This window comes from Heloderma suspectum, chromosome 3 (assembly GCF_057233095.1).
Source record: "Heloderma suspectum isolate Gila_16-S chromosome 3, 16-S_ref, whole genome shotgun sequence".
Lineage (NCBI taxonomy): Eukaryota > Metazoa > Chordata > Lepidosauria > Squamata > Helodermatidae > Heloderma > Heloderma suspectum.
The window spans coordinates 174,852,337-174,876,194 of record NC_139460.1 but is presented as its reverse complement, the minus strand read 5'-3'; the positions used below and the strand labels follow the sequence as shown (position 1 = coordinate 174,876,194).

The 23,858-nt window shown below is 42.2% G+C and overlaps 1 protein-coding gene across 1 annotated transcript in view; it reads left to right on the top strand.

Moving 5' to 3' along the window:
* Window positions 1-23,858, top strand: part of LOC146350427 (uncharacterized) — a 168,168-nt gene that overhangs the window by 116,846 nt on the left and 27,464 nt on the right. The window lies entirely within an intron of this gene.

The window sequence follows — 23,858 nt, the reverse complement described above, 5'->3', positions numbered from 1 at the left end:
TGTTTCACGGATTGTCAGGTGCCTTTCATTCCATTGGCTGCCCATTGCCGGAATTTTATTTCCGAATTTGTACGAATTCACATTTGTGCAATTGCACAATTCACATGTGAAAATTCACAAATTCCCCCAAATGCGCATTTTCACACCTATTTGGGAAATACACATTTTTTGCTGGATGTTTTTTATTTTGTGTATTTTTTCTAAGACAACATTTGTGCAAAATTTGGGAAAGTTAGAAAATCAGTCCACAAGTCAGTGGAATCCACCTGACGGGGAAAGCTGGTCCGCTGCGGAATCCACTGGTCAGATTCATGAAAATTCGAACTCATTTGGTTCTGTTGCAGATTTCTGTGACATTCCTATTGGTAGCCAAAGTCATTTAGTGGCTTTCAGATATTTCTGAAGATATACCCTAGGAACAGCGGGCACAGTCATTCTTATGTTTTCCCAAATACGGGCTCCACATTTTGTTGCTGGGAAGCAATTACCTCATTTGAATCACATTTCCCTCAATGTTTCTCACAGTCTCTGCATAGACACAAAGTAGAACCTTGACCTTAGCAAGATTACTACTTGAAATATGGGCTAGGGTTCTATTTCACAAGAAAGTTACTCCTGGGCCAGTGCTACAGTCTATACTAATTCCAGTACCATGCTGGCCGGATTCTCCCCCTCTCCCCGGATGGGTCTGCTTGATATGGAGGGCTCCACGCCTGGTCCTTTAAGGCTAAAATCTTTTATCACTAGCAGATGCTGTCAATTAGTTTTTGGTCCATTTTGGGGTAGGGAGATGCTCTTTTACTTGGCTGGAATCCTGCTGTTTGTGTTCATCCACTGCAGTAAAGAGTTTTAGCCTGCCATGGCAAGGTCTATCCACAAGGAAGTTTCCCCAGACTAATGCTTGATGCAAGTTCCCAAACTTGTTACACTGTTCTTGCATGTGTGGACTGAAAACCATCAGGGCTAACAAGAGAGTGGGAGAAAAGAAACAGAATGAGGAGTGCTGGTGCAAGTGTTGCTTGAGGTACCTCAACATTTGCTTTATTTTGGCTTTAAATGAGCTAATGAAATGTACACTGCCCAGCTACTTCGTAAGGTAATAAAAATATTCTTAATTGTTGTTAAGTATCCCTTGTCAGGATACTTGTGTTATTTTTTTTAGCAATTTGTCTATTAAAATTAATCTTCTTTTTCTTAAAGGTGCTGATTCTTCCATTACATAGAGTACTGTGATTATTTTGATTGTTTGGTCAAGCCATCTGGTTTATACTTCATCCCTCCTAGTCCACAACAAATTTATGTTGAATGAAATTCAACTGCTGTCGAATGAAATACACCACGGTATATTTCATTTCTCTGTTTACAACCCTGCAACATGATCTAGACCTACAAGGTCTAAGACCTTGGATTTAAACTGAATTTGTCCCTCAAAACCCAATAGGACTAAATTGGCATTAATACAAGTACTTCATTCACTACAGTTGTGGACAGATGATAGGGGAAGAAGAAGTGGTCAAGATATATCCCAAAGGTTATGAACTTGAATAATATACTTCTGCCTGCATATCCATAAAAGCCTCTTCATTGGCAGCTGTTGCATCCATGTTGAACTTTCAGGAAAAGGCTGAAAGAATGCACAGTATATGATCCAAATGCCATCTGAGCATCTTAGAGTACAGGAGCCTGAATTACATGAACAGTAGATGAGATTGTAAGACTATACCTGGGATGTATGACTTTAGGCTGCATGTGGTCGTAGAGGCTACATGTTCAAACTCTTCTGCTCCACACAAAAAATCATGGGGAGAATGTAGGCTAGAACACTTCTTGCTGACATGCTGGTTTTCCATGTGCAGGATTTAGAGATGATGATGGGAGCATTTAATTATGTGATCTTTCCAGTGGCTGACGTATGGTTAGCAACTGCATCTATTTAAAAAAAAAAAAAAAAAAGGTGAATTTTTATTGGGATTCAGCACACTGGGAAGGGAGGGTGGTTTAACCCTTACCTTCCCAGCCACAACCGTGCAATGGCACCCCCCATGGCGTGTGTGTGTGTGTGAGTGATTTTCATCAGGATTGCAGCTGGGAAGAGAAAGGTTTACTCCCCCCTCCCCTGAAGTGCTGTGTCTCTGATGAAAATCCCCCCATGCTTAGAATCAAAAATTTTAAAACCCAGACCTGGTTGCTAACCATGCAATAAAAGTAATGCCTAGTTTGCCCCCCAAATGGTACCCTGGTTATCAACTCTTTTCTTCATTGCTCCCCATCTCTCATTGCCCATCCAGAGTTAATCTTTTCAGGAAGAGAGCACCTACAGCTATACTGACTGGATCTGTATTCATCTGTATGGTTGAAAGCTCATGTGTCCAGTTGATTTCCTGTTGCCAAACACAAGGTACAGCAAGCACAGCAAGATCAGTAGTGTAAACAAGCACCTGAAGAGGGGCAATTAATTTCAGAAGAGAACTAACCACTCACAGGATTATTGAGATAAAATTCCATCTTGAATCCCAGTTTGGCAGCTCTCTGCTATTCTGCCCGCAAAGGAGTGGGATTTCTGAGGCCAGCATGGCCAGGGTGTGCTGAACCCCTAACTGTGGCACACCATTGGGCTAGCAGAGAACTCATTTGTGGCTCAGACAGTCCTATCTCGTACTAGATTATCGAAAGGCAGTTCACCAACTTAACTCTGCCATCTTGCTCCTACATATGTTGGACCTAAATGTCTTTAAATTGGTCACGTGGCCAGTCAAGGAAGAGTTTTGGAAATTGTCCCTAGTCAGGATTTCCCTAATGGGAGTAAGGGGGGGCATTCTTTTAAAAAGCTAAGCTTCCTGAACATAAAACAATAATTCTGTTGGTGAAATTACATCTGCTACATTTATCTAAAAATTATGGGAAAGGATGCACAGATAATTATATATAAACTGTATTTGAGGGAGTGCACAGTTTAAAACTATAGACTCCTCAACACTTTTAATTGCTAACTTCTCTGTCCATTAGTACTCTTAAGTGCTTTTTGGAGGCACAAGTTTCTAGTTGATTTCCTTTCCTCTTAAATATTTGAGTTTTGGATTATTTTCTCACCAGATGGATTAGTCTGGTTTTCCAAGGCTGATTTTTTGTTCCAGTCATCCTCTTTGCCTCACACCATTACATGGTTGGTTTAAAATGTGATTACTCCAATTTCTTTAGTAGTTTGAGGCTTCTTCATTCAAAGGGCATTACAATTAAATGGCAAGTGCGAACATGTTCTGAACATGTTGTATGCTTTTAAAAAACTGTCAACAAATTGAAATTGTGGCATAAGTATGCTGGAAAGAACAGCCCTGTTCAAGAGCTAAACTCTAGTCAGGACATTGTGAAAGTAGCAACCCTGAGGAAATTGCCCAAGTATCAGTTCTTAATGTTTTTACATTGGGTGTTGAGGTTTTGTTTCTCTTTGGTTGCTTGTCATAAATGTTAAACCTTAAGGCCATCTGGAAGTTCTTATGGCTTGTTCCTACCCTTCGGTTTTATTTTTCTGCTCCTGAGTCTGGGATGGGAGCACCCTGGCCAATAATTCACCAAAGCCTACCAGGCTACCTGCCCACACATATCAGTGTGACTCATTTGTGGCGTGTCAGCAGCTGAAAAGAAAAGAAAAACCCACTCTCTTCCAGTTTATAGAAATTTTCTATGCCTGTTCACCTCCTCAATCCTCACTCACCATAAGTGAGTAGGTGACTGGCTATCCTTAAGCCTGGATAAGTGCATATATTACCACCATTAAGGAAAGTTCAGACACTTCTTCCTTGACTCAAAGTGAGTCAAAGTGAGTAATCTCTCTCTGTCCTTCTCTGCAATGATATTTGCAAACTCTTGTGTGTTAAATCTACCTGTCATAATATTAAATTCTACATAACCCCCTAGAACTCCCCCCCCCAGGGCCATACCCTGCTACCATGCACCACGCACCACTGCATGTTGGTGGTGGCGGCAGCAGCAATAAAACAGTTGGTGGCTTGCTACCGAATTTGGGTGTCAAACCACAACATTGGCCTTAAAAGACCACATTTAGCTTTAAAATACATAATGAAAGCTAAATTTGGTATTTTAAGGCCACCATTACAGTTTGCCTGTGATATTTGATGGCAAACTACTGATTGTTTTGCTGCTGCTGACGCTGACACAAATTCAACAGTGGGAGACAGCGGCTGGCTGCACTTAAGGCCGGAGGCCTGCATGTGGCCTATGTGCTGTTACACACATAGTGATACACATGTTGCCAGGCCTGGCCCTCTTATGAACCAGATTGAGGCCTTTGTCTCAGATGGCAGATTGGGGGCTGGGGGCCCTACCTGCCCACCTCCTGCTTGGCTTGCATCACTCCCGGGCCACCAAAGCAGTCCAGCCACTGTGGTCACGTAGCTGGCTGGCTGTCATCACCTGCCAGCCACAGCTGCTTTGGTTGGCAACTACCCGCCCCCACCACCTGACTGACAGGTCAGCCGCCTCTCTGTGGCCTGCCCTGCCAATGCCTGAGAACAAAGAAAGCTGTGTGTGTGTGTGTGGGGGGGTCCCTCTCCTCTCTCTCCCATCTGGTGCTGGTGTGTTGCCATCCACCCTGCCCACCCCCCCGGCGCAATCTGGTGTGCTGCAAGACAGAATGAGAGGAGAGGCTTGAAGTGATGTGTGAGCTCCCTGGTTGTGGGAGCAACGTTGGGGAAGGTCAAGCTGAGCACAGCATGCAGTGTGGGTGAGCCTCTGGACTGCATGCACTGCTGAGGTAGATATATGAAAAATATCAAGCCCCACCCTCCCCAGGCCAAAGGCTCCGGGGGCTGCCACCACACTGTTCTCCTCTTGTTTCCCTCCATTTCCTTCTCTTCAGCCCCCCCCCCCCATGCTTCCCTTCCATTCATGGGCAAAAGAAGCAACAAAAGTAGACACAAAAAGGAAAAAGAGGATGACAAAGAGGTCACAGACCAATGATCTGGTTTGTGCATAGTTGAAAGGAATTCATCGTCTGTGCAAAAACATAAATGTAAAATACATTCCCCCTAATGCATAGTCTCTTGGCTTTTCTCAATTGGGATGAAGCAGTGGGCTTTGGGCATCCAGGAAGATTTGGAGGGAAAAGTAGGGAGTGGGGGAGAGAAGGAAGTCTAATTCAGAAAGTGGCCACGTCCCGTCTCCAGCTTGACTTTCTTGTATTGCAAAGAAAAATGCCTTTCCTTTTTCCAGGCTGGGTTTTGTTTTGTTTGTGAAATCCTCATTGTCCCCATTTCTCTGCAGTTTGGGGGCTGAAGCTTGGGTACTATTGCACTGTCAATTAGAGGGGAGTGGGGTGCCATTTGGTGCTTAGCTTCAGGCAGCAAAATATCATGGTCTGGATGTGTGTGTTGCAAATACTTCTCTGCCTTCCATTGATGGGAAACCTTTAAAACAGAGTTGGATGTTGAGACAGACAAGTGGTCCATTTGATCCACTACAGGGCCAAGATGTCCGACAGTAACCGACTCTCTGTGGCCTCTAGCAAAAGTCTTTTTCTTTACACATGCGCACACACACACACACACACACACACACTTGCAGACATGTATATATATACATGTATTAGGGCAACACCTTCCAACTCTACGAACCTGATCAGTGACATGGGGCTTAAGTGCCACCAGTTTAACAGGATCAAGATATATAATTTTAACATTCTTGTCGCTCAGAGTTTGGCTAAAAATAATACAAGCTGGGTTTTGAAGAGGCAGGGGACCTAGAGATCAAATCGCCAACATTCGCTGGATTATGAAGAAAGCAAGAGAATTCCAGAAAAACGTCTATTTCTGCTTCATTGACTACGCTAAAGCCTTTGATTGTGTGGATCACAACAAACTGTGGCAAATTCTTAAAGAGATGGGAGTACCAGACCACCTTACCTGTCTCCTGAGAAACCTGTTCGAGGGTCAAGAAGCAACAGTAAGAACCGGACATGGAACAACCAATTGGTTCAAAATTGGGAAAGTAGTACGACAAGGCTGTATATTGTCGCCCTGCTTATTTAATTTATATGCAGAGTACATCATGAGAAACGCCGGGTTGGATGAATCAGAGGTCGGAATTAAGATTGCTGGGAGAATTATCAACAACCTCAGATATGCAGACGATACCATCCTAATGGCAGAAAGCGAAGAGGATCTAAAGAGCCCCTTGTTGAGGGTGAAAGTGGAGAGTGCAAAAGCTGGTTTGAAACTCAACATTAAAAAAATGAAGATCATGGCATCTGTCCCCATTACTTCCTGGCATATAGAAGGGGAAAAAATGGAAGCAGTGACAGATTTTACTTTCTTGGGCTCCAAGATCACCACAGGCAATGACTGTAGCCATGAAATTAAAAGTCGCTTGCTCCTTGGGAGGAAAGCTATGGCAAACCTAGACAGTATAGTAAGAAGCAGAGACATCACCTTGCTGACAAAGATCCATATAATCAAAGCTATGGTTTTCCCAGTAGCAACATATGGCTGTGAGAGCTGGACTATAAGGAAGGCTGAGCGCCGAAGAATTGATGCTTTCGAACTGTGGTGCTGGAGAAGACTCTTACGAGTCCCCTGGCCTGCAAGGAGGTCAAATTAGTCCATCCTAAAGGAATCAACCCTGAGTGCTCATTGGAAGGACAGATACTGAAGCTGAAGCTCAAATATTTTGGCCACCTAATGCGAAGAGAAAAGTCCCTGGAAAAGCCCCTGATGCTGGGCAAGATTGAAGGCCAAAGGAGAAGGGGACGGCAGAGGATGAGATGGCTAGATAGCATCACCGATGCAATGAATATGGACTTGAGCACACTCCGGGAGAGAGTGGAGGACAGGAAGGCCTGGCATGCTATGGTCCATGGGGTCACGAAGAGTCGGACACGACTGAACAACATCAGTGACCTATATCCTCAACATTTATCTGTCCTCAACATTTATTGATAATATATATCAATTATATAATTGTACTCAGTTCAGCCTTTCCACAAGTCTGCCTAATGTGTGCTCCCTTTGCAGTGGGGGCACGTGTATGAACTCCAACTGCTAAACTATTAGCTCTGCTGCATTTGCAGGCTTGCCATATCCGAATAGTTCAAATCTGGGTAGCTTAATAGGCATCATATGTATATTAGATATACTAATCATGCAAATTAGTCATACCAAATTAGAATGTGTCATTTTGCATTTCTTCCTATTATCTCTGGACACAGAAAGTTTCAGAGGCAGCAAGAAAAAGGAAAATGGCTGCTTATTCTGCAGTTACCACTGAAGAAGAGCTGTTTATTTCAGCCATTTGGTCTTCTCTAGTTCTTGGTGTCAGACCAGACAATACAGCAATGTAAACCAAAGCCAGAACACCTACATGATGTCCCTATGTTTCAAATCAAAGAGTCCTAAGTAACTCAAAAGCATTCAAATGTAAACAATTGGACCTTTCCTGTATAAGACAGAAGGGCACAAATCACCAGAATGTTTTCCTGTGAAAGCCTTGATAAAATGAACTACCATGCTCTTGCCCAGCACCTCTTTTTAACGAGGTGATGGCATGAGAAGTTTCTGGAGGATTGTGCCCTTAATCTTTCACTATATCCTATCTAGACCTGGCCTTTGAAGTCTTGCAGATGGTGATATGCTTAGAGGAAAGGGTTGCAAACATTTCCTCCGTATATTCCCAAGTTAACTCACATGTTTGGTGGTCAATTTAAGCCAATTTACATATGTGGAAAATGTTTGCTCCCTTGGCAACTGCCTATGGCTTATTACCTCATGCTCAGAGAAGCCTTGATGTAAGAAGTTCAATGTAAACATGACGATTGCTAGATTTTTTATTTGATGCCTTCCATGGACAACTTCTTGCCTTTCCCCGTTTTGGAGTTAGGAATTGTTTCCCAGTATCTTCCTACTAGACTTGTGCATTTATTTACGAATGTATATGTTGCTTTTAAAAACATTTTTCCCCACAGTAGCGTCCTGTTAACATTATAAAACATTTAAAATCAAGATGTAAAATTGACTAAAAGCAACAGCATGAAACATTTTCAACAGGACCAATTAAAAGCATATTACTCTTAAAAGGAGAGAGAAATTATATTAAAAATAGAACTGATCATTTCAATAAAAAGTGGATTGAAATAAAAAGGTCTTTAAAACCCTGTTAAAAGCAAACAGGGAAGGTGCTCCACGTACCTCCTTTGGGAGAGAAATCCATAAATATAGGGTAACCACTGTAAAGGCCTTGTCAGTTGTAATCTTACTGGTCTTAATGGCGGGTCTACCTCTGTTGTTGATCTTAAGGCCTGGGAGAGGGCGGTCTTTCAGGCAACCTGTTTCAAAACTACTTAGATTTTAAAGGTCAATACCAGCACTTCAAACCGAGCCTGGAAACAAATTGATCATCAGTGCAGGTGTCATAGCTGAGACAGAATTGGCATAATGTGCTCTGCATGCTTGGCTCCCCACAAGCATCTGGGATGCTGCATTCTGAAACATTTCTGTTGAACAAAGAATATGCTTGTGAAGGGAAGAGCCTGGGCCATCCCAAAACCTTCTGCTGCCTGAAGCAAAGGTCAAGATGGCACCCCTGCATGGAGAAGCTGAGCAGACTGGCTGTTGAATCTTACTTCAATCCTGGTGATGGGGCAGCATCCTCCACTGCACCTGAGGGAAGCAGGCTAGCTTAGGGGGTGCAGGGCACCACATGGCACACAACGCTCTGCCCTCCCATGGTGGAGAATGGCTGGAGGAGCTCAGGAGGAATGTGTGCTGCTGCCCCCCCCCACTCCAGCATCCACTTCCTGAGATAGCCGCCACACTCTGCCTAATGCTAGGGCCAGCCCTTAGAAGGATAGCACTTAAAATGAATACTACTTTCTCATGCAAATCTTGAGGGGAGGATATATAATACACCAATGGATTCACTTCCTTAAATTTTTAAGTTTTCTTACATTTTCCATTCAACCTTAGCAATAAATCAAGCAATAGCGTGGCGTAAAAGGTATATAAATGCAATGATCTTCAAAGTGAGCCTTGTCTTAAAACAAGGGGGGAAGAAACACTACGGGACATATCGTAACAACTGCTACACGTTCACTTCCTGTCTGTGTCTGTAGCCAAATGCTGTATAATCTTCCCTTCCAGAAGACTAAAATACCGGTGTACTGCCCTGTATGTGTAGTGCACTGCTGCCAAGCCACCAAGCACAAAAGAGAGTGAAATTATCTTGGGGAAACCAACTAGCTTTATTTCAAAGACAAATTGGATTGCTGTATCTCTACAGATTTGCTACTTACTGAAGTGGTCCCAAGCTTTTCCTATAATCTAGCAATTTGCATACATTCATTAAGCTAAATGACAGGGGCATTTGATGAGAGGTTTTTGTTTGTTTGTGCCTTATTGCAGCTTCACACTGAGCAGTTTTTAAACCGTGACTGTGGTCTTCAATTTGTCAGTGTTGGTGAAGAAAATCGCATAAAAGTGGTCGATACCAAACACTAGAGAGCTGGTGGGGCATCGTGGCCTGAGAAGAGACTCAGCTATGAATCCGGGGGTTCTTGGTTCATACCTCACCTCTGCCATGCATTTACTAGATGGCCTTAGGCAAGCAGCGTTTTTTTAATCCTCAGCCCCATATCTGCAATACGGAGATAATACACACCTGCCATACAGGGTTGTAGGTAGCATTTTGAATACTTGGAAGAAGTGTGAAAATAAGTAAAGGGAAAGGAAAAGATTTGTCTAGAAAATGATTTTTAGCACAACAACACAAACCCTTGACAAATACAAGGGGCACAGGGGTTTTCCTGGCATATGCACCATTGTGCACAGGAAGAGATCCCTGCTGAGTTTGAAGGAGCCCTTTAACATCACCTGCCTCAGCCATACTATACATGTGTTGCTGGCTTGCTTACTTTATAGAGGGAGACCTGCTGGCACTTCCACGAGATCCGGTGGCCCTGCTATGTCCCAGGGCCGTATGTGCAGGCTACTGTTGCTTGGAGCCTGAGAAGCCAAATCCTAAAAGTGATTCTACTTTGGAATGTGACAAAGGTTTCCACACTTGGTGTTTGTGTTTTTTGTGTGCCTTCCAGCATAGATAACAGACTGCAATATTTTTTAAAAAATAGATATATGCCATTTCCATCTCAAGTGGATCACAGTCTTTTACAGTTATACTTAGTTTCACCAGCGGAGTGATTCAACCAATGCTATTATAATAACACAGGGATTGCAAAGCTCTTTGTAAAGTAAAATTGTTATATGAATGATTAAAGAACTGTTTGTTTTTATTTATATTTGTATCGCTATCCCTAGGGCTAAGAGTGATTAGCGTGAATAAACATGTTTGCCCCATCCCCACACAAATCTCAATATACAAAGAATATATATACATATGTTACAAAAACTCCACTGTGTGGATTACATAGTTATTGTCTGCATAATTCTAGATATACCTAAGAAAGATTAAGAAGTCTGAAAAATGTATTGAAAGTAATCATATTATGGATTTTATGGCTATTGTAAGCTATTCTGTATTTTTCTGAATTGAACTGGATACAAGTAACAGTTAAATCACAAACAGCATAATACAAAAAAACAAGGCAGAGTTAAAATTGCATATAATATTGTGGTAAAACCAGAGTAAACTAACAGGGGAAACATGACTAAAGTGCAGTAAAATCAGCACACTCCAGTGAAGAAGGAATCTTGTAAAAGGGTTTTCAGCAGCATGTTCCAAACTGTCATTGTCACCGCCAAGAAGGTCTTATTGCGCACCCTCACAGATATCATGCTCCTTAATGCAGAAACGTCAAGCAGGGTCACACAGGATTTTAGAGGATATACTAAGGGAGTCATCTGTTCCTTCAAGTATGCAGTGTCCAAAGCAGACAATCATTTATAGGTAATCACCAGCACTTGGCATGGCCCCCCATGATCAGTGGATAAGGCCATGGACTCTGAGGAGGTAACAGAACAGGGGAGGCAATTCCACTCAGTATCAACCCAGGATGATCCCAATTCCCCAGAAGCCCCAGTGCATAAGGATTCCAACTTGCTGCTACCTCTCCAGTTTGAAAAGGTTTTGCTGCTGCCATCATAGTCTGAAGACTGTAGCCCAGAAACCAGAGCAGAGTATGGTCTCTCCAAAGCTGCTGGAGCCAGCAGCTGCTAAAACAGGTGCACCCTCTTTAAGTACAAAAGCCTTCTCCCAGTGGAGGAGGAGTGAGCCACCCAGGCTGAGCTGCAGTCTTAAACAGCTTAGGGCTGTTCACTGCTTAAATTGTTGTTGTTGTTGTTGTTCTTCTTCTTCTACTACTACTACTGCTATCATCCCACCTTTTCCCCAACACTGGGACTCAAGGCGGCTTTACAATATTAAAAACCTATACAGTTAAAGTTGCTGAAGCAACATTTAAGCCTGCTAGTGTGAGTCTTCAGTCTGAGCTCCTCTTGGAGCTCTCAAGGGTGCTACCTGGAACTTGAATTCTTAGGCTGAGAAATAGTGGCTGGCCTAAGGTTTTCCGGTGAGCTTCATGGTTGAGTGAGGATTTGACCCTGGCAGCACAATCCTATATATCAGGGGTGGGCAACATGTGCCCCATAAGCCACATGCAGCCCCTACTGCCCCCAATTGTAAATTTTAAAAAGGCATCTGGAGCAGACATTTTGACCCTTTTAGTGTTGTGTAGCTTCCACAAGCTTTGAAAACAAGCTACTTTTACCCTTTTGGTACTCTGTAGCCACTCTGGGTGCCATTTTTTTCAGCGCTGCACATGGAGAAATGGCCCCCAGACCTCATGAAGTTGCCCACACTTACTATACATGTTTACGCAGAAGTGCAATCCTGTACATGTTTACTCACATCCAGGTAAGTGTGTATATATAGCCTTAGCAGGTTGAGTTTCCCCAGCCCTAGTCCTACACTCTAAACACTGCACTGTGTTGGCTCTCTAGAGATTACTCCTTTCAGAATAATTTGCGAGAACCCTCAGGCCTGAGCTTATAAAGGTAGCTCAGAAGTCCGATTTTGAGTTGTCTGATAAAAAAATATCTGGAAGCTCATTAGATTTTATTCAGAGCAAGGGTCCTTGCTAAAAAGTTCAGGCAAAGTTCCTGTGGGGTGGGGATCTCAACTTGAACCTCTTCTCTCTTCCAAGTATTGCTGGCTCCAACCTGGTCCAGTGTTAGGATCTGACGTTGAAGCAGGTATTACTGCAAGTCACAGTGTGTGTTTGAAGGAGGTGGGAAAGGGGGAGGATAAAATGAAAATGGGTTTTCCCACTGCAACCTTTTATCAAGCCAATGTGTATGTTAACCTTCCTGGATAGTAATATAAAATCCATTTAATATCCAAAGTGCCCTAGATCATCAACATGTATCTGAGATGTAGTGTGACTCTAAAGAGGGTGCGTAAAAGTGGACTTGAAAGGAGATGGAAACCTGAAAGAGTGGAGAGGGAGGTGGAGAGAGTTGATATGGGCCCCTATGCTCAATATGACTTATGACTGGCCATGGAGATTGATAAGAGAAGTTTGCATTGACAATTGCAAAGCTAAATGATGAATTGAAGAGCATCAAAGAAGAATATACTCTAAACAGTGGCAGGCAGGTTTGTGGCCTCCTTGCGAGATACTCCATTGTTTCTCTGAGCCAAATAACTGCTTTGCTTTTCGTAGGCAAATATTTCTCTGGTTTTCACATTAGCTTTAATGTGAACACCCTTTGTGGTCCCTATATTTCTCATCTATGAAGTTCTGTCACTTTGGGGATTCTATAAAAGGTGCTACAATGTATTCTGTTTTATTTCCCTCTGTGACAGTTTTCAGTGCTACTTTATCTGAATTTGACATTAAACTATAGAAATGGCAAGTAAGCATATAGGTTTTGTCAGAATGGAAGAACAACCTCAGCAATGTATGAGTGTTAATGGTGACTGTCCATAAAAATAAACTAGGAAGCGAGGGAGGAGATAACCTGTAAGTGTAAATCATAGGACTATTGTTTTATTTAAAGAAGGAACTTGGAATATTCTATGGAAAGTCTTGTAGCTTTGGGGAAAATGGGAGGGAGATGATGGCTGGACATTTGTGTTTCCCCTCAGAATTAGATTAAGAATGTGAGGGGCCTTGAGGTCAAAGAACTGTGTCCTTTTTCACTCATGCCTACTTGCACTGTTGTACCTGGGGACAATCAGGAAGATATCTGCTTTCAACCTTTGCAAATGGGGATGAGTAAACACAGGCCTATGGCTAGGTCAAATCAGAGGGTCAGGTTTTTCTTGGTTGTCACCTAAAAATGTAATATTGGATGACTGGAGAAAGTCAAACTACTCTTGTAGGTACTTTTATCCTTGGTAAGTTCATTCCTCATGCCCTTTTGGCAACACCCTTTCATCATTCAACAACACCCTTTCTTGCCTCTTTCAGCCATGGCTAGGTGGCTGGTGTAGTGTAGGAGACATTGACAGTATGGGGTGGTGGTGAAGCCAGCATGGTTACTTAGCAGGAAGGCATTTTTCATGCATCCTAGGACTAAACTGTGGCATTAGCTCTGAGATCATTTGGGGCTATTGAGGGAAAGGGGATGTCATGCTCCGGGTCACAAACTCAGAGTTGGCTGAGTTTAGGGTTGCTGTACTTGCTGCTGAGGAACTACACTAGGTTCCTGACTCTAAACCTGAGGCTAGTGGTCAGGAGCCTACAGAATTCAAGCTAGGACCCTTGTGGGTGCCTTCAGCTGAGTCGCCTGCGAAGTCAGGCACCTCCTGCTCTACTGCACCTTTCCATCAGCAGAGGGAGTGTTCCAGGGGGAAGCCACAGAAGGGAGGGAAAGCGTTCACCTTCAGGCAAGGGAATTGGCCCGGTAAAGTTTCACAGGCTTCAGGCAGGGATGGCTGGGGGATGGACTGTAGGAGAATTAGAATGGGAGACTAAGGCTAAGGTTCACCTCTAGTCTATGTTGTAATGATTTGCTAACTTGGAGCTTTCCATGGTGCTGCAACCACGGCCCAGCCCTGCTGGTAACATACGACAAATGGATCTGAACAGGTGGTCTGAATTGTATGTTTGTGGCCCACAAAACAGGAACTATTTTCTCTGCATAGGTTTCTGTACTTTAATCTGTAATGGAGACCTTTGGTATCAGAAGTGAAATAAAATGAAATGTACATACAGAGCAAGTAAGGAAGAAGAGAGATTACAGATGGATTTAGATTTATTTAAACATACTGGACACAGTGGGCCTGCAGAGGTGTCGACTGTGTGAATGTCTCCTCCATTATTTGTACTTGATGTACAGCATGTTCTGCTACAAAAAGGGGACAACTAGCAAGGAAAGATTATCAAGTCTTTTTAATTCCAAAAGGATTTGAGGATATAAGTCACTCCCCCCCCCCATTAGATCTAAAGAGGAACAGGTGGATTTCACCACATTTATTTGATCTCTAGGAGCTTGAAAGAGGCCAAGAGATGGGAAGGAATTGATTATTTGAAGAAAAAGACGAGAGTCAGACAGACAAAATCTGAGATTAGGCTGGTTAGTCTTTAATATCATTTATAGTCCCCCCCTTTCATCTTAGTCTCAGAGATCATTTTATCAATGCTAGAGAGGTAATGTAGAGAATTTTATAGATAGAGAAACAGAAGGAATAGAGAACTTCTCAGGAGTGGCACTTTATACAGCTTCAAACATTCTTAGATTCAGCTGTTAGTTTGTCTCTTGTATTTAATTGTTCCTGAGTAGTATCCCTATACGATGATGAGTTGGTGGTAGCAACATTTCATTTCATTCATTTTATTTAAGAGATTTTTAAACCACCCTTCCAGGATAAATTATCCTGACAGTAGTCAGTAAAATAACATAATAAGATCACACAAACAGTAACATCAAAATATTAAAACAACAATAGCACAAAAAGCAATATATCAGATAAGACAATCAGATAAAAATAGCAACAGGAATGGCAGCATATAAAATAGTTCAAGCACCACAAATAATCAAAAAGCTGAGTGGAATAAAAAGGTGCTTAGAGCCTACCTAAAGGCCAACAAGGAGGGAGCAAAACATATTTTCCTGGGGAGGGTATTCCAGAGATGTGTGGCCACTACAGAAACCCCCCAACTCTTGTACTAACCAGCCTAATAGCTCTTGTTGATGGACCGATGTGCTGATCTTATGGTTCAGGTAAGTATATATGAGTGTAGGTGGTTCTTCAGATAGTCTGGTTTCAAGCCATTTAGGGCTTTAAAGGGTAATACTAGCATCTTAAATTAGGCTCAGAAACAAGAAAGCATCAAATGTAACTGACACAGAATAGGTATAATGTGATCAAAACACCTAGCTCCTACAGGCATTCTCATTGTCCTATTCTGCACCAACTGAAGCTTCCAAACCATCTTTAGGGGCAGCACACTACAGTAATCCAGCCTGGATGTAACCAACACGTGTCACTGAGGCAGGATCTGCCGTCTCTAGATGAGGCCATTGGTGATAAATCAGCCAAAGCTGGTAAAAAGCACTTCTGATCACAGAGGACACCTGTGTTTCCTTGAAGTGTGCCAAGCTGTACTTTGCCCTTTAGGGGGAGTGTAGTCCATCTAGGACCAAGCATACACTACCATCCAGATCAGCAGATTTCCTGACCCATAATACATGTATCTCATCTGGATTAAGTTTTAGCTTGCTTTCCCTCATCCATCCCCAAACTGCCCCTATACTTCTGGCCAGGGTTTCCACTGCCTCCTTGGGATTAGGTAGAAAGGAGAGGTAGAGCTTCATGCAATCTGCTTACTAATGACACTTCAGCCCAAACCTCTGGATGACTTCACCCAGCAGTTTCATGTAGTTGTTAAACACACACACAATGGGGAACAAGATGGAGCCTTGATGCACCCCAAAAGCAAATGGCCAAGGGGTGGAACAGAAGTTCTGCAACACCATGTTCTGGACCTTACAGCCTGCCCCCCACTCACCCAGAAAGACTGGAGCCATTGTAACACAGCACCCTCAAGTCCCAACCAGAAAGGCAATCCCGAAGGATACCACAGTCAATGTTATTGAAAGCTACTGCGTCACACTCCCCCCATCCATTCCCTGGAGTAAATCATCCACCAAGATGGTTTCCATCTGAAACCGAGGATGAAAGTGTATTGGAATGGATCTAAATAATTAGTGTCCTCCACTAAGACTGTCTGAAGTTGACAAGCCACCACTCAGTCCTAGAAATGGCAGAAAGTGGGCAATACTTTTCCAAAGAGAAGGAATCTAAATTTTGCTTTTTTTGAAAAGTGTTTTTATCAGTACCTCCTTCAAAACCATCACAGTACCCCTTAGTCAGACATTTTCCACAACTGATACCCATAAAGAAAGCCCAGCTCTGGCTGATTTTAAAGCCAGGATTAGCAAGGATCCAAAGAGCAGGTGTTTGGTCTCATTCCTCCAAGTAATTTGTCAACATCAGCACCACAGAATAAGCCTTGAGATGGGTTCCAACCTGCATCTGATCTTATTCATCCTGAGTTTTCTGCCATCAGTGCTCTAGACATCAACTTTGCCATTTCATCATCCTCACTTCCATGGTACACCATGGAGCAGAGATAAATGAAGGGCTTGTCCAGAGCTGTTTGGGAGCAATTCAGTCTATAGCCCAAGACTTTCCCTGGTTCCAGGGGTCAGTTAGGGTCTTGGCAGGACCATAAGCTGAATTTGTGGGAAAATACCTCAGAGACATCAGGGAACTTTTTGGATCCATAAGTATCTGGGGGTGGACCATCAAAATTGATTCAAGGCAGCATTCAGTTCAGACCTGATCACATAGTGATCTGTTCATGATAGTGGAGTTGTACTTGGCTCTCCCACCCACATCAGTACAGAAAACTAAGTGAAGTGATGTAGCAGAAACAGTAGAACATTAATAATAGTTATAATAGATAATAATGAATAATAAGCATTTTAATAGAACTTAAGAACTTATTATTCTCCTATTGCAGGTGTGGGATAGGGGCCGGGCTGGAGGGAGAGTGGCTTGCCTAGGAACACCCTGCGAGTTCCTGGCCAGGGTCGGATTTGTGATGCATAACTCACCCATATCTTTTCACTGTTGCTGATCTAGAGACCTTTGTCATTGGGGACCATCTCACTGAAGCCAGTGAGAAGCTGAGCTTGCTGGATAAACTCTCTTTTCTGTATGTTGGCAGTCATTGTGTATTGCTGTTTTCCCAAATGCTAGATATTCTGCAGAGCTATGTTATCTAGGAACAACTGACCTACCTCAGTTCTCTAAGCATCTGGGATACGCTAAGGCAACTCTCGAATGTAATCTGCAGCTCCTTGAAAAAGAACTTTTTATACTTTCATCACATCCAAGATTGCTCTAAATAGCTGTGCCTATTAATATGTGAGCAGAGAGAGAGAGAGAGAAAGAGAGAGAGACCCAAATCAAAATTAGGTGGCAGAAACTGGGGCTCTAGTGAATCAAATCTCTATACGAATGGACAAAACATGTTAAATGCTGTTTGGGAGAAGAGCACAGAATAACCCCCTTCTATTCTAGCTGTGCATGCTGCCACGTCATTCTCATGATTGCTAGTGTGGGGTTGGGTTCCCTGGGCTGTGATGTATTTTGGGGTTCTAGGCTGACTCTATGAATCCAGGGCTGTAGAGTTCCAGGTCAGGCTGGGCATTTGCCTGGCTAGCTGCAGTCCCAAGACCTTCTGACTCCCAGCTCCTTGCCCTGGAGCTGCCTAAGGCCCACCGTTGACATAGTTGTATGTGTGATGATGATATACTCACCAAACTTTACTTCCAGTCCAGTTGGACTTCGGATGCTCACTTTCCAGGTTAAATACTACTGCTTTTACAAGGCTGTGGCAAGATGCTTAAAGACCAGCTGATAGAACCACCAAATGGACCTGGCAAAAGAGGCAGGTGTTAAGGTTCTCCTAGCCTTCCAAATCAATAACTATGCCCCTTGGGTTCCTGTTCCACAGCCTCAGATCTAGATGGTAGATGGCTACTAATTCTACTAGTTCTAAACACATTAGACAATGTAAAGTGGCCTCCAAAGGGGGATGATTTTGTGTGTCATGGACAGGCAGTAAATTGCTTACGTTATTGTTGTACTTTTATTGCCAGGGAAAGGAAGAGACACTTGTGGGATATTCTGCTCCCAAAATAACTAGACTGGCATTGGGGACTACACACTCTGACTGGTCTGGAGGGGTTGCTGCTCCACATCAGGCAGTAAAGTAGCATGGGCCAGTCCTGTGTTTAGGATTAAAATGGCAACTGAGGTCTCTCAGCAGCAGGAGTGCCTCCAAAATTACGTTTGTATAGTTGGGGCTCCATGTGACTGAACATGGTTTGACCTGGCAAAAGAGGCAGGTCTTCAGATTCTCCTAGCCTTCCAGATCAATAACTGTGCTCCTTGGGTTCCTGCTGCAGCTGTGTAGAATCCCATCTAGGTGGGATCTGTTTTCAGGAGCCGTGCCACCGAGGGCATGTTTGCAGTGGGCTTCAGTGAAAATCCTTGGAATTTCCTCCACAAATTACGTTTGTTGAGATTCCTAGTGGTACAATCTATGGCCAACGGTGTGAGCTGGAAATGTCTCGTTCACATCTCAGCTCAGTCATGCCGTCACTAGATGTCTAACCATGCAATCCTATGCATGTTGACTCAGATGTAAGTCCTATCGACAATGGGAATTACTTCCTGATAATTGTGTAGCACACTGGTGGGGAACATGTGGCCCTCCAGATGCTGCTGCACTGTAACTCCTATCAGCACTAGCCAGCATAGCCAGTGGTGACGGATGATAGGAGCTGCAGACCAACAACATTTGGTGGGCCATATGTTCCCCATCCCTAGTGTACAGGAATGCAGTCTTAGGCAAGTTACTCTCCTCTTTGCCTGAGGCCTTGATCTGCAATATGAGATAATACTGGCCTACCTTCCAGGGTGTATAGTGTGTGTGTGTCTTTATGTTCACGAAAGACAAAAAAAATTCATGTTTTTAGCAATTTTCAGTCCTCATTGTAAACATAATTGCATATTTGCTTTGTTGTTTTCAGCACCATATTTTTTTTCTTCTCTGCCCCCGCTGTATCTGTTTTCACTTGGTCTTGCTGCCATTTAATCTAACTGGCTGTGTTGACCCTTGCGATTTTGTCAGTGATGTCACAAGGCTAATTCTGATGAGATACCTGTTCATCTGCATCAGACCTGCTAATTTCAAGGCAAACATTGAAATCAGCGAATTTGATGCAGATGACCTGGTAGCTTAGAAGTAGTATCAGTGTTTCAAGGCAAACATTGAAATTGAGAGTCTTCTCCCATATGAAGCTCCTCTGGGGAAGCTCATTCCCATGGGAAGTGAAATCTGTGAATACCCAGAGCAGGGCTTTCTGTTAGACAGCACAGTGATGGAAGAACCTAATGAGCCCACAAGGCAACTGCTTCTATGGATGTAGGTTTTGCTGTTTTGCATTGACATATCATTTCTGGCTACAGGCCTGGTGAGAATTCAGAGTGGGTTGACGGCAGGGGTGGCGAGTATAATATTCATGACACACGAAGGAAGATTTCAAAAAACCTGATTCTTGTATCTTTGAGAAAACACAAAAAGTAGTTATACAGAAAATGAAGAGCAATAGATTGTGACCAGAGACAAAGGGGTGATGGTTGTTAATTGATAAAAACTGCAGGAAATTAGGTTAAGAGATCATTCTAAACACATATCTACACTACAGACTTAAGCTGGTTTGAGGTATTAATTCCCTCTCTGGTTTGATTTTAATTCCCTCTCTTCTCCATGACATTAAATTGGTACATTTGGGTTTATGCTGTACTACATTTTCACTTTTTGTTCTTTCTCCAAGTCTGTTTCCTTGCTCTTCATGTTTTCTGTCCCCAATACGTTCCAATGATATATGTGATGGCATTCAATTAATTACATTATTATTAGTTTCTTGCTTCTTAATAATGTTGGAGCTGAGCACTTTATTATTCTGTGTAGAGATGGGATACTGGGTATAGAGTAACATAAATTGGTCACAGGCAGCTATTCTAGAAGATGTATTGCAACAGAGTGAATATCTGCATGTTATACTTGCGTTAAATGTCATTCAGCAATTTGTGCTGCAGTATCTTTTCTTCTGCACTTGAAGCATGTGAATTATTGCTTTAGATAATAAATTCTCCCTGTCTTTGGCCAGGTTTCCGGTTGGGACTGATGGTATGGCTCTGTTTTTGCATGTGCTCCATCTGTCTCTATTTACCAAGGATGGTTCTGAGTTTCTGATTTCGATCTCTACCAAATCACTATCCCTGTTTTGCATTTGGGGAAGATGCTGGGGATGCCTTTTACAAATCACATAGGTATGAATTGCTGTTCTTTGGGTTTAACCCCTCTTCCCCTGCCCCAGATCTTCAGGAATTAAATCTCTGAGGTGTGTGTGTGGGGTGGAGAGGGGCTGCATCTTGTCTTCAGTGCACACTGAAGATAAAATGCATGTACTTCACAGCCTGACCGTTCACGCATTGCAGCTGGCTAGGTTCATTCTAAATTGTTGATAACATATTATGGGGCAATTATTTATTTTTGTAGTATATCTTTAATCAGCTTGACAAAAAGCACTGCTGGGCACATTCTGTTGCAGAATAATTTAATACATCATACAACAAGTTGAGAAGAGCCTTCAGCAATGTGTACTATTGTGTGTGTCAGGGTGGGTACTTAAGCGGTGTTAGAGTAGGACTGGTACAAATAGTCAAGAGTATTCCTGTTTTCATTGTGAAATACAGAAGGGGGATATGCTTATGCAAAATGTGTGTCTAATAATTATACTCCATTATAGTAAAGGTAGCCTTCTTTTAATGGGAAGTAAATTTGGCCAGAGAGGGGGGCCAGTCCAGGCCATAGTGTGCTATAAACAGATAGTAAATGAACCACAGCAAGGTGCTTACTCAGAAAGTACTACATAATAATTTTGAGGGCTTACCTTTCATTATAAGAAGCAATTGCCAATCTAGAACAACATTGTCCTATCCCATATACATAATGCAATCTGTTGTCCTTCCACCAGATTCAGGCTAATTAGCAGAACTATTGCTTGTTCCTAGTTCCTTGGTCAATTGTGTATCACTCATAACAGTGGCTTCCACTCATTAGTTCAAATGTTGGAAGGTGGAAGTGCCTTGCTTCTTACTGACCAATTGGGTAGCATACTTCCTGCACATTTTCCCTCATATCTTCAGAAGGACAAGGCCCAGAGATGTTTAACAAAGAAAAGAAAAGAAAAGAAAAGAAAGCTAAACTCTAGGTCAGTTTATACCCTAAATGGATGCTGGCTGGCCTGCCTCAAACTGTACAAAGCATGTTCATTTGGGTAATTTGGCAAGCCTAGGGGAGAGGCCTATAATATCTTCAGGATCTTCTAAAATGGTGGGAGGTGATTTTCCACAGAGTGTGAGCAGAGTTATTGGGCTACATTCAGTGAACCTGCTTTTCCCCTTAGAAGGCTGGAAAAAGGGACCAATGGCAACATTAGATGACTATCAGTACTATATTTCTTTTCTGATTTTAAAAAAATATATGTGTAGTAAATTTCCAAACGTCTGAACACTACTGGATTTCTTGTATGGCTGACCTGTTATAAAGGAACTATAGACTCTTATGTGAGGATGTGGTGGGTAAAGGTTGATTTCAGTCCACAAAATAAGGATCTTTTCATTTTTTGAACATAGTCTGTCAGCTTAAAATTAACTCAATTGTTTATCAGTCATACACTTGCTAATGAATCCTGACAGTCTAAATCGACTCTGTCAGGAACTCAACCACCAACTATGTTGTTATACTGGCAATTACCCTAAAAGGATGTAGTCACTGTAATCTTTATAAATGTAAAGCAAATGCTTTTGATTCTTTAAAATACCTTCAATTCCAGGCTGCCATTAATTTAATTACATTTAATTAGTTTGACAATAAAAGAGCCACTGTCTTAATTCCCTAGCCTGTTTCTTGGAATTTTATTCCTAAGAGAAATGGGACAGCCTGCTGATTAACAGCTGAATAGGTCTGAGGGACAAAAGAAACAGTGATAATGGATGTGGTGCCACACACAGGTTGTGGATGGATGGTAGAATCTGGCACTACTATTCATTATTACAATCTCTTTGTCCCATGACTTACATAACTTAAATAGAATGTTTCTCCATTGTTGTTCCCAACAGGCAATTCACACTATTGACCTGGTTCACATGTAATGATAACCCATGATTTATTTAAACCATGGTTTGTTGCCCCTGGTTGGCACATAATGACAACCAAGAGTATGGGTTGAGTATGGGCTGAGTATGGGTTGTCATTGAATGTTGGTTTGTTGTTGAATTGTGAGTTGTTGTTAAATGTGAACCCTGTACTATGGTTTAACTATGACAACCCAGAGTTCACAACCCAACAGCAAACCATGGCCTCTCTTCCTGGGTTGTTCATGGTTAAACCATAATGCAGGGTTCACACATAATGACAACCCATGATTCAATAAAAACCCATACTCAACCCATACTCTGCGTTGTCGTTTCATGTGAACCAGTCTGGCAGATGATCAGAACAAAAAATGGTTTGTTTTCTCAGTCCCAGGTTATTTGTTTCCATCCTCCTTTGCCTATCCTTCCCTGTATCCCAACTGCTTTTGCAGCTCTGCAGTACTGGCATGTAAAGAGGCTGCATATTTTCTATAACTCTCTCCTGCTGCCTCTGTAGCCTGGCAAAACCCCCCATGAACAATCCACAATTCTGGGTTTGCATGTTACAACAAGCTATGGTTTAAACAACCCACAGTTCACAATCCAATAACAAATCATGAATTCTTTTTGTGGTTTTTTTGTGATTAATAGCCCATAGCTAACTCACAGTTTTGGGTTCACACATAATGACAACCCATGATTCTACAAACCATGGTTAATTAAACCATGGTTTGTCATTAAGTGAACTGGTCAATAACCTGGTTCACACATGTAACAACAACCTATACTGTGGGTTATTGTATTGTAACTATGGCTTAACTATGAGTTGTTAACCCCAAAAAATCCACAAAGAGAAATCATGGTTTGTTGTTGGGTTTTTCATGGGTTGTTTCACCAGGCTACAGAGAATGCAGGGAAGAGTGGTCAAAAGACCTGGCTGCTCTACATGCCACAACTACAGTGCTGCAAAGGCATTTGAGATACAGGGAGAGAGTAGGAGAAGGGGACAGGAGCCAAACAACCTAGGAATTGACCAAACAACCAGCAGTTTGCTCGATCATCTGGCAGTCAAATTGTTGGTTAACTCTGGATAAAAAACAATCCATGGGTTAATTGAATCATGGGTTTCTACAAAAACCTGGTCATTATTAATATAGGGTGGGCATTCTGCAATCAGTTTTGGATGCCTTTGCTCATTACATTTAGCTGCCCATGTACTTTTCATCAAATGCCCATTCATCTCAATAATGAAAATAGCTAGGACTGTTTAATCAGTAAATTAATTAACTAAAGCTTTAGTTGATTAACCAGGGGCTGATTTTAATAGGTGAAGGCAAATTGTAAGTGATGACGCTGTACAGTTAAGTGTACCCATGTTTATTTTTTAGGCTATTTTGGGTCATATAATATGAAATAAGAGAAAATATTGTAAATGGACTTTCCTTCAAATAGTGGACAGTAATTAACAGTTTAATCAACCAAAGCTATCTCATATACCTCAATATTTCAGAAAGTCACCATATTGAGGCTACGGTCATATACAATTTATTTATTTGTATAGTAGAACAACTAAAAATTACTTCATTGATCTGTCAGCCCTTAAGTCTTGT